This window comes from Chiroxiphia lanceolata, chromosome 3, assembly GCF_009829145.1.
Source record: "Chiroxiphia lanceolata isolate bChiLan1 chromosome 3, bChiLan1.pri, whole genome shotgun sequence".
In the NCBI taxonomy this organism is placed as follows: Eukaryota; Metazoa; Chordata; class Aves; order Passeriformes; family Pipridae; genus Chiroxiphia; species Chiroxiphia lanceolata.
The window spans coordinates 28,529,916-28,541,025 of record NC_045639.1 but is presented as its reverse complement, the minus strand read 5'-3'; positions in this window follow the sequence as shown (position 1 = coordinate 28,541,025).

The window sequence follows — 11,110 nt, the reverse complement described above, 5'->3', positions numbered from 1 at the left end:
GTCATCTCCTTTTCACTTTTGTTTTCAGGTGTCTGTACTGTTCTGGGTTTATCCTTACTAGTTACTGCTATTTTTAGTAAGTTCGAGGTTTTTATTTTAACAAGGCAACAAGGTGTATGCCAACATCTATGGGCCTATATTAAATGTAGAATAACTTGCTGTAAAAATAAGTAGAAACTCTTTTTTACTTATTAAGCCAGGTGGTGTATTTTCCACAACAGAAGAATTCTGAGGAAAGGCTCAGTTGTTACCAGAGCAGAGAGAATAATCATGCTGAGGGTACTGGATACATTTTTTGCACCAAATCTTCATTTAATTTGCATGCTAGCAAATTAGGAGGGGCAAAGTGTATTGTCCTTTTCTGAAGGAAGTCTACACCTAAATAACCATTGATCAGACACTATCTTTTCCTGTTTATGCTTTCCATCAATAGGGTTTGCCCCTACAGGGAAAGTCAGTAAAAATCTGAATAATATCTGTCAACAGTGCAGGGTTTTTTTAATATTTTAATCTACCGATTTTTGTAGATTCAGACAATGATTTAAAACTTTGTGCTGGGGGAAGGTGAACAACACAAATATCAGAAACTTGCAAGTAATTTTAGCTATGTAGAAATAAAAATCTAGCAATTTAAGTCTTATTCTGCAAGAACTCAAGGGTTCTGCTATATATTTCTAAGCAAATGCCTTTAAAAACATGGCGTGTAGGTGATTTTTGACCTGCTTTTCTTATTCTGTTCCCTATCTTACATTTAAAACCTCAGTTCTTGGTTCCAAGGCACTGCACAAACACCATTTTGTTAAACTGGTAGTTACCAAGCAAAAGGCAAGGGGGAAAACCAGTATCGGCTGCTGAAAATAGGTCTTAATCATCAAGAAATCAACAAAGGAAGCAAGGTTTGGCGGCTGCCCTGCCACTTGCTGAGTCTACAATATGGGCCTTCAAACGTGTCCCCAGTACAAATTAAAAAAAATACAGGAGGTTTTTCTTGCAGCTCTAAAGAATAAATGCAGTTTTAAACAACAGGAAGTAAAGCAAGCGTTTAATTGCAGGCATGAAAAGCAAATACACACTAGAAACCTAATGTTATTTGTGCCTACAGCTCCCCGCGTTTCTCCTGTCACCAGCGAGGGTGAAGTATTAATGCCTCGTGCTGCAGCTGCCTGTGGTGAAAATTGATCCTCGAGGTGCTCCGTGTTTTCATCAAACTCTAGTTAAACCCTAATGATGCTTTTCCTATCCCTGAGGATGACAGGGGTTTCTGTTCCACTGCTGCTCCATTTCAAGTCCTTGATTTGGGTGGGGCGAGTACATTGTAAGCCATCAAGCCTGCCAGCAAACAGGGTACATTTTATTTACATGGTGTTTATTTGAAATGATTAAAGCTGATTCAAATTTGAATCCTGTTTCCTTTGTTCCACTGTCCCTTTCAGGCAAAATTGTTTCAGTACTTGCTTAAAAATCAGAGCCGGCGAGGTTATTTGCGTCTTTCAAAGGGGATGTAGCACTGGTGTGAGAGTAGCAATTCGAGGTTGGAGCCATGTGTTTCTTCTCTGAACTGCAGAGTCAGCAGCAGCCCCAGCGTCGCACACCCCTCCCAGCAAACCTCACTTGAACTCGGTCTGACAGGCTGACAACCAGGAGTGACAAAAGCTCAGACCGTTTTTTGCTTTTCCTCAGAGGACCAGTGAAACAGCCTCTGCTGGCTCAGGCGCCGTGTGTAGCCTGTGAGATCTCAGCTGCAGGAGGTAACAGGCTTGTTGCTCGTCAGCTGGGACGAGGTTCGTTTTGTGCCCACACAGGAGCTGCCAGAGGGGAATGCCACCCTGCTGCTGCTGCTGCTGAAGCCAGAGTTTCCTCTTAATGCCTTCATAGGAAAAGGCAGCTGCAAAATCCAGCTGCAACACAAGTACAGCCCTGCCAGCTAGGAGTGATTTCTTGTGTTTGGCCAACTGAGCCTGCTCTCTGTTCTTCTGCCTCTGTTCTACCAGAGAGCAGACTCTGCAGAGAACTTTCTCCTTGCATCGCCCTAGAGGCACGTAAAAAGTTCAGTGGCTATCAGTAACCAGCTTTCTGTCTGAACTTTTCTATCCTTGTTATGAGAAAGGGGAGCAAATAAAAATCTGTATTATAGAAATAGCTTGTTTCTTACATTTCTTCAGTTCCATGGCCTGTTTCAGTGGTTGTTTATTACTGCCCTCTGATGAAATAGACACTGTTGGCACGTTGTGTTTGCCAGACTTCTGCACTCATCTCCCAATACCTTGTATCCAGTATCTGCCTCTGAAGCATAGGGGAGCTCTCAGGCAGCCCACAGATGGGCCAGAAAAGAGGATGGCATCTGCTGGTTTCAGCAAGAAAGAGGTGAGTTTAGCTGAATGAGTTTGTGCTGTGAGAATTGGGCTCATCTTCTTCAGACCACCCACAGCACTTGTAGCCAGAAGAAATAACAGCTTCTGTCTAATGGGGTCAGATAGCTAAAATGGAGCAGTTCCGCATGGTGGTGGCTGTATAATTATACGCTGGGCCCTTGCATGTCTGGTCCTAATAGCGCTCGGGACTCTTGTGAGTGACTCAGCTGCTGCTTCAGGCTAATTATGGGCAGGTTGCATGAAAAACCCCCATAACCTGATCCTGCCTTCCTCTCTTCCAGTGCATGGGTGTTCGGCACCGACCTGGATTGCTCATGCAAAGCTGGGTAAATACCTGCTCATGAGGAAAAGGCTTTTCAAAGCAAGGCTGCAAACAACACTCAGAGGTGCCTGGTTTGAAGAGGAGGTGGTGTCTGTCAGGACATTGTTTGGGTGTATCCAATTCCCTGTATCTGACATTAGCCAGTGCTGGGGTACTTCGTAAGAGAGATTTAAAAATAATCTCATCACTTGGTTTGTCACACTTTTTATGGATGGTGGGAGTATTTTTTCTGCATTTGTAATGGTCATTTTGGTTGAATTATGCATGATTTTTATCATGGTGCTTTAGAATGGATCATGGCCCATTTCAAAATTGAACTGTGTATTCAGCACTGTGATATACTCTGTCAAAAGGGTCCCCATTTTACCTATACTGTGTGAAGGTGTTACTTATTTTCTCTGCTCCAGGGATGCCTTGGAGCAGGCTCAAGAAGCAGGTTGTATGCTTGAAGTCACTTCAGAGAAAACTCTGAAAGGTGCTGGAGTTACCAGCATCACTTAACACAATTGTGTGTATAGGCCTCATATTTGCTAAGACTTCTACTGAATTTTAAAGCATATCACGAGAGAAACATTGAAAGTATGTCTAATGTTACACAGGACTAGGGGAGCTGCAAGAAGCTGTTGAGATGAATTTGCAGGCAGCTTCATGACTGCTTCCTGCCGCTCTGGTTGGATTATGTTTATAGTAAGACTTACCAAAAATTCTGCCTCCAGACTCAACACCATCAAATGCACAAATCTCCAGGATACCAAGCCCACAGCAGAGAGCATTTCCATGAAGAGGAAACAGTCCAGCAGTAAGAAGTAGAAGAAGTGCCTCCAAAGGTTGGAGCATTTCCCTGGAGTTTTGTTAGACATGAGTAGCAAAGCCATGGTGATCCTGTCTAACAACTGGAGATAGTCCTGCTTCAAGCAAAATGTTGGACTGAATGACCTGCAGACATACCTCCCAGGCAACTTGGGACGTGGTTTTATTAACTTTTAATACCTGTGATACAGATCTAAGCACAACCTGGTATTATCTATCTCCTTTAAAGATTGTTCAGAGGCAATAGCACATAAAACAAAATTAAGAGTGTAATTGGGGAGATTTCATAAGTTTACCGTTTCTAGCCATTTTCAGATCATAAAAGTATGAAAACATAAAAATTAATCAACTCAGTACTTTTCAGTTTGTTAGTAGGGATGGCTTAAAAATGCAGCTGATGTTTGTACAGCATAGTGCTCTTAAGTAACTGCCTAAGCTAATTCTGAGCAAAGCAGCTCAAGTACTTGTTGATGCACTATATAGGTATTGCATCATCCTCCCTTCATTTTTATGAAAGGTGCCTTGATGTTGCCTGAAGAAAAACCATGTTTGGATTTGAAAATAGGCTGGGCATCTGGAGCCAGCGCTCCCTGTATACAAACAGATGCTTCTTCAGGGAGGAGCTAGAGGGCTAGGAACTGGTCCAACGTGCATTGAATTCTACTTGTTTAGACCATTTAAAGAGCAAACAGGAAAGCATTGGAACCGAGTGAAATGAGCTGCTTTGTGGGCCAGAGTATGGAGCAGACTGGCAATTGTGGCAAGAAACCCTGTGCATGCCAGCCTGAGGGGCTTGTTTGCAGGGCAGTTAGCTTTACATCCTGACATCTTGCTACAGAAAAATAAGAATAGTTTGAGGCTTGTCTTTGCACCTAGTCCTGCCACTCAAGATTAAATCTCGCAGACAAAACAAGCTGTTTGGGAGGCGGACCAAGAATGCCTTTACAGTAAGCAAAATAAAAACACTCAGCAACTGTGATTACTATTGAATGCAAAGCACTCCTGGGTTTTGTTTATTTGCAGACTATGGAGAAAGCTCACAAACGCTGCCATGCTTTCAGTGTGAAAACACTTCAGCCTCTGCATCCCTGTGTTGCTGGGGGAAGGAAAGGATTTGTTTAAGCTGGTTTGGGGGAGGCTTTTTATGTTTTTAAATGTGTTGTTTATTTGGTTTTGCAAAGGCGATGTACCCAGTTTCCTGTCATTGTGTGTATTCCTGCCTCCAGCTGCTCACACCTGAGCTGGACTTCGGCTCCTTTCTCCTCTCACTGTGCTGGGCAGGACAGACTGAGAGCACCCAGCTCAGCTGCAGTGCTGCCAACTGCCAGTGGTATGCACAGGATCCTGCTGTCCTCCAAATGCTGTCCAGATGACAACAGGGAGATTCGTCATTGAAATCAAAACAAAAAATAAAAGCCCAAAAAAGTGCTTGTGAGCAATTGCTTGCAGGCAGCTCTGGGCACTCCAAGCTTTGAGGCGACTGCTGGAAATGACAGCCTACAGAGCCCAAGCCCTCTGCAGTGTGCTTGATGTGTGTATTTACCTATTTGTGTTAACAAAAGATAATGTCCAAGTGTGAACAGTTTTAGATTTAAGGGAAGGGAGAGAAAGTGAGTGCTGGCAACCAGAAAGGGAGGGGGCAGAGGCTTATTGATGCTGGGCTGCTGTCGGTCGCAGAATGGCACTGCTGAGTGCAGGGAAATTATCCTGTCCTGGGAGGACTGACTGCAGAGTACTTCTTGTAAATGTCAAGTAAATGTTTGTATGGAGTTTTATTCTAGTTTTATAATCCCAGTTTAAACCAAGTGTGATGCTTGAGCCATGCACAGTCTGGGTGCTGCGTTTGTACTGTAAGGGTTGAAGGTGAGGCAAGTATGGGGAATTGTGCAGAACTGCTCTTCAAGGTCAAGGAAATGCAGAAAGTAAACAGTGTTAATTGGGAAAGAAAAACAGGATTATTAAGACTCCTTTGGCTCCAGTTTTCTGAATTGCAGTAGTCCAGGCATTTGTATTTTGTCATTAACTTATTAGTGCATCTTAGATGCAGTGCTGGCAGGTCTGTTGGGAATTTTACATTTAAAGTTGCACTTTCATCCCTCTACTGCACACAGACATCGCTGAGCTCTCTAAGGTCAGGGCCATACACCACGGCTTCCTCCTGTTTTAACATTAGTTATCAAATGAGTGCAAATTAAAGCACAGGCTCTGCAATGGTGCCTTTTGGCATCACAGTACCGTGCATCTCAGAAGGCAGAATTAGGGCTCCTCAGGCCCAACCTTCCAGCTTGGGTCTTCATCACTTAAGTAGTGAAACTACAAAGAGGGACAGTCTTAACAGCAGAATAGACAAAAATAGTCATGCGATTGGCCCAAACAGGCTCTTAATTTAGGAGCCAGTTGCCTTCTACAAAATGTGAGTAATAGGCAATCATTTAAACATAGGATTAAGTGCTCTGTAGTACGGCTTTTTCCTCAGGCTTGGGCTAGAAAGCCTTTTGGTACAGTTACTGCAGATATGTCAGGGTTTGGTTTGGGCTTTGTGTGGCTTTTTTTTTTTTTTTTTCCTTCTAAAAATACAGAAAATACAAAGTCACTTCTGGCCACTCCCCAAAGTCAGAGGGAACAGACCCCCAAATTAACTCTTCCTGTCATTTTACTATGAAACTCTTTAAAAACAAACCTGGATCCAAACCCCACTGCAGCAGTTTCTGTGCATGTAAGCAGCAGAACTGATAACATCTAATCAGCCTCTTTGCCAAGGCAAGACAGCAAGAAGTTCTTGCTTTATAACATTAAAAATGCTTTGTAGTTATATAGGACTTTTCATGTGAAGACATCAAAGTGCATCACAGGTATTATTAATTAATTAGGTTTCACAACACCCTTGTGAAGTATTTGTGTCCATATTTACAAACAAGGAACTGAGACAAAAAAACAAGGATGTGACTCGTCCAGGGCAGCCTGGCCACTCTGTGGCAGGACAGGAGCCGGGTCCTGCCATGCTGCAGCCAGCAGCACTGCTCCCACCCTTTTTGAGGCATGAGGAAGCCGTGTCCAGTCTTGGTGTGAGACCGGGAAATGGCTCCATCTTCAACCCTGGGTCTTTCCTGCCACATCCACCGGCATTGCCTGGAGCAGATGTGCCAGGAAGGGTGGTGCAGAGACTCCTGCTGCCCTCTGTCCCTGCAGCCTCCTGGCCTGTGCCTGAGCTGACTACACATCCCATACTGCTACAAAGCAGCAGGACAGACCTGGAGGGCGGCACAGGAACAGCAACACAGGGCTGAAGGTAGTGGTCCACTCCATCACGCAGCATAGCCATGCCCTGGTGGGTGCGAGATTTCAGTCCTTTAGACTATTGCTGGAAGCTGGAAATCTCTTGACAGTGGTTGGGAACAGGCAGGGTTTTCCCAGAGCTCACTGTCAACCATACAGGTATCACTTACCTTGTCTCGTGCCAGAGCCAGGGCCAGACACTTCCCATCTCCCAGTCACCTGCAGGAATGAGCCCTGTGTAAGGCAGCAGTCCATGCCAGTCTTGTAAAAAACAAAGAGGCAAAGAAAAAGCTGCTGCCATCACCCTCTCCTTCAGCAGCCACGTGCTGAGAGAGCCACCATGCAGGCAGAGCTCCTGAGGGTTCACCCTCATCTCCAAACGAGGTGCCCAAACCCAGTGGGAAAAGGGATGGTGCCAAATAGCTCTACCTCCAATGTCACGAACCTCCCGCTGGGCAGCACAAGTATGCCTGGGAGAGACAGGTTTGGCAAGGGAAGTGCGTGGGTCTGGGGCTGAGGGCATGCATCCGGCTGCGGAGGTAACTGAACTGGAAGCCTCTTTCCCAACAGGAGGAAGGTGGGGGAGCACTTGCATGCCGCTGCTCAGCCGTCCTGCTCCAGCAGCAAGGTATGCCTACATCTCAGAAAATTGCCCCAGGGCTCTTTGATCAGCAGAGAGAATAATGGAAAAAAAATTGATTAGTAGAGGTCAATTAACATAGATTCCAGTGCTAATAGGAAATATCTTAAAATAGAAGATGTTCCTTAAGAAGAGAAAAAAAAAAAATTAAGAACCACATGAGCCTTGTCCAACTAAGAAGCATAAAATATTCTCCCAGCACTTGTGGTTATTTTGTAATAACCATGCATTACAGTGATATGCCCATGTAATTGCATGCAGGGAGAACAGGAGTAGTTGTGTAGTATAAAATTGCCAACTCTATCGGCTACCATGAAGTAAGCCTATTCATAGTGGTCCATGTTTTTGCCTTATCAGAACATTAGTAATTCGCTTTGTGTTGTTTTGCTGAGTAAGGACGTTTTATACTTTTTAAACCCAAGATTTGATGAGGAGAGAAGTATCCTAGAAGACCATCACTCACTTTTTCATTCACCCTCTTGAATCCTATATGCGTAACTGACTACAGTTTGTAATGACTAAGGCCAGAAGACAACATAGTATCAGCTTTCAGTTCTCTTTGATCTCATCCAAGTTTTTGATGTCTTGACTGAACTGAAATGTGGAAATTCCTCTAAAAGCTGCATAACTATTAAAAAAAAAAGACAACAAAATCCAGTTGGCCAAGGTATTGTCTTCAGGCCCCAGTTCAATACAGCATTTAAGCACTTGCTTACTTACTAATTGAAGTCAATGGGATTTCAAGCACTTTGCTGAAATGGGGAGATTTTGTGGACAATGCTTGTGCAGTAACATTTGTCTACAGAATAAAAGTGTTGCCAGGTTTATTTTGGCTCTGGGTTTCTTGTGGTGGTGATGGACAAATCCACAGAATGGACTAATACCCAGAGAGGTGATGACTATAAGAGAAGTGATGACAATAAATATAATTTGAACTGGCAAAACACTTAACTTGGGCAGACTGAAACCTCTACGTAAGGGAAAAAAACAGGTCCATTTATGCTGATAAATGCACTCTTTTCAGGAAGGCCTCCAGTTAACCAGCAAACTATGTGCTGGGACAGCTGAAAATGTTGAAGCAAATCCTTTTGTAAGTGGTGCAACTACACCAAGCTTTGGAAATGGACAGGTTTACATCACGCGATAGTCTAGTCATATATCTTATAATCACTTTGAAAAATAATCATTTCCTGAAGGAAAAACTTTGCATTGCAGGCAGTAGGACGGAGCTTAGCAGGTAATGGATTTTGTGTCTGCTGCTGGAGGTTGTCCAAACCCACCCCACTAACCAATAAATCACTACCTAATTGAAAAGATTCACAGAAACAGATTACAACATCAAGGATGGAACCAGTATGGTAGGAATTAGACTGACAGTGTCCATACATAGGGTGTGGTATCAAAGGATGATCTTACAGCCTGCCCCCACTTGCCCTTCTCCCTCCTCTTCCTCCTCCTGCTACTCCTTGCTGCCTGATAGCTCCCTTCATCCTCCATGCCAGCTCCACTACATACCTGGTCACATGGAGTTAGTTCAACTCACTAACATAACAAAAAAAAAAAAAAAAAAAAGGCATTTTTGGTGGGTTCATTTTTTCCTGTCTTAGTGAGTTGACTCATTACAGCACCATCAGACAATGCAAGTGGGAAGAGGGTGGCTGGTGAAAACCTTGGTCCTACTGTGGCTGTTCTTCTAGCTTTGGCCTCTTCACGATACCACACCTTGACTATGCCATGACAACTTCCACTTTACTGACACAGGACAACATGGACAAGTTATGTGCCGGTACATCAAAGAGATGGAAAAATTAATCAACAGCACCTCCGAGCTATTAGGCATAGACTTAGTTAGATAAAATCATAAATAATGAAATCCCATAAGGATGTTGCACAACAAGTATTGAAGCTTAGCTCATAAAACTCTTCCTCACTGCATCTGAGCCTTTTCCTTCCACAGAAGACATCATTTTCTAAGAAATTATTTTTTTTTTTTTTTTTACACAGCAAACTCCTGCTGGGCAGAGCGGGAAGGGCCCCAACCCATGTGATGTCAGGATAAATATGTGGGAAGCCAATGCAGCAAGAAAATCCAGCCAGAGGAAAATGTCTGGTGCAGAGCAAGTTGTGCAGGAGCCAGCTGACTGCCTCTTCCACCATCCATCAGCGCCTGTGAGGGGCGAGGTTGAGGCTCTCCAGCTTCCGGCCCGTGGCCAGAGCTGGGTGGGATGGGCAAGCGTGGCTGCTCAGTCGTGGCCCGGAGGTTTTGCCTCCAGGTCACCCACCTCTGAAGGAATGCATCCCAAAACCTGTGTTCCCCTCCCAAGGGCACACTGAGCAGGGTGAAATGGATGAGCCTGTCTATCTGATGCAGAAGCAATTAGCCTGGGCATTAATGAAGGATTTTAGCATCTGAGTGTAGGAAACCTTAACAAAAGACCTTTGCGTTAGACTCTGCAAATTTGTTGTAAGCAACAAGTAACAAGAGCAGATTGAGAGATAAAGATAATGAAAAACACTGCATTCCCTTGCCCAAAAACCTATAAATCAAGACCTTGGCTCTTGTCTGCAGAAATGCTCTCAGATGTAATTGGAAACAGGCAGCACCGATCTGAAACACTCTGTTGAGTTCAGTTTGCAATGGCTTGGGTGAGGAGGTTTCCAGTACTCCTCAAGAAGAGGTTCCCAATTCCTAATTAACTGATCAGTACCTGTGCCACTGCCCTGCCTGTCCATTTTATCTGAAGCTGCCCAGGGATTCAGCAGGAATGAAACATGCCCCCCAAGTCGTGTAGGTGAGGTCCCTGTGGGTCCACCACCAGCTGCATGCTGGACAGGCAGAGTGAGGCATGAGGCCGGGGCACCTGAGTTAGCAGAGCCACAGGGCAGATGGGCCTCTGGGTGCAGAGGAAGAGGAAGGACTCCTCTGACCACACGCCTGGAGTAGGGTCTGCACAGTACCACCACCATACAAATGCTGTTTCCTCCACGCGCAGCACACCCACATGGGCACCCCTTCTGGGAGATCACCACTGGCTTTGCTCCATAGGGTAGTTCTCCTCACCTCCAGTGCAGCCATGATGCTGGAAGATCCTCTGTGATGAAGAAGAGTCACCTACTCGGTTTCTTCACTCTGAGTAGTGTTCATCACCCAGAGCCCCAGCTATGGTGGCTCAGATGTCAAGCATGGTTTGAACTCAGGCCAAGTAGCTGTCTAAAAGGCAATTGCACAGGAAGGTTGTGCTGGCATAAGACAAGTCATCAGCTTACCCCCATAACACACCTCATACAGATATTCTTCAGTTTAACTGCCACTGGTCTGTAAAGTGCTTATTTCAAAATGAAAAGGCTGTTTTTATCCAGAACCATCCGTAAGACGTCATAGTTATATCAGTAATAAACAGTGAAACTCTTGCCATGGAGAGAGGAACGAGCACAGCAAGGAGTTCTGCAGAACGCTGGTGCCAGGGCAGAACAAGGCAATAGAATTTATAGCTGCTATTATCTACGTAAGGTATATTTATGACTCCCCTCCCCATTGCTCTGATATCTTCAAATCTCACAATATTTGTATATTCATTCCCACAACATTCCTGTAGGTAAGGAATTTGCAGACAAGAAGTATTGGAGCCTCTCCGTGCAACATGGAGCAGGGTTTGGAAGGTGGGGAAAAATGAGAGACCTTCAGCAGTT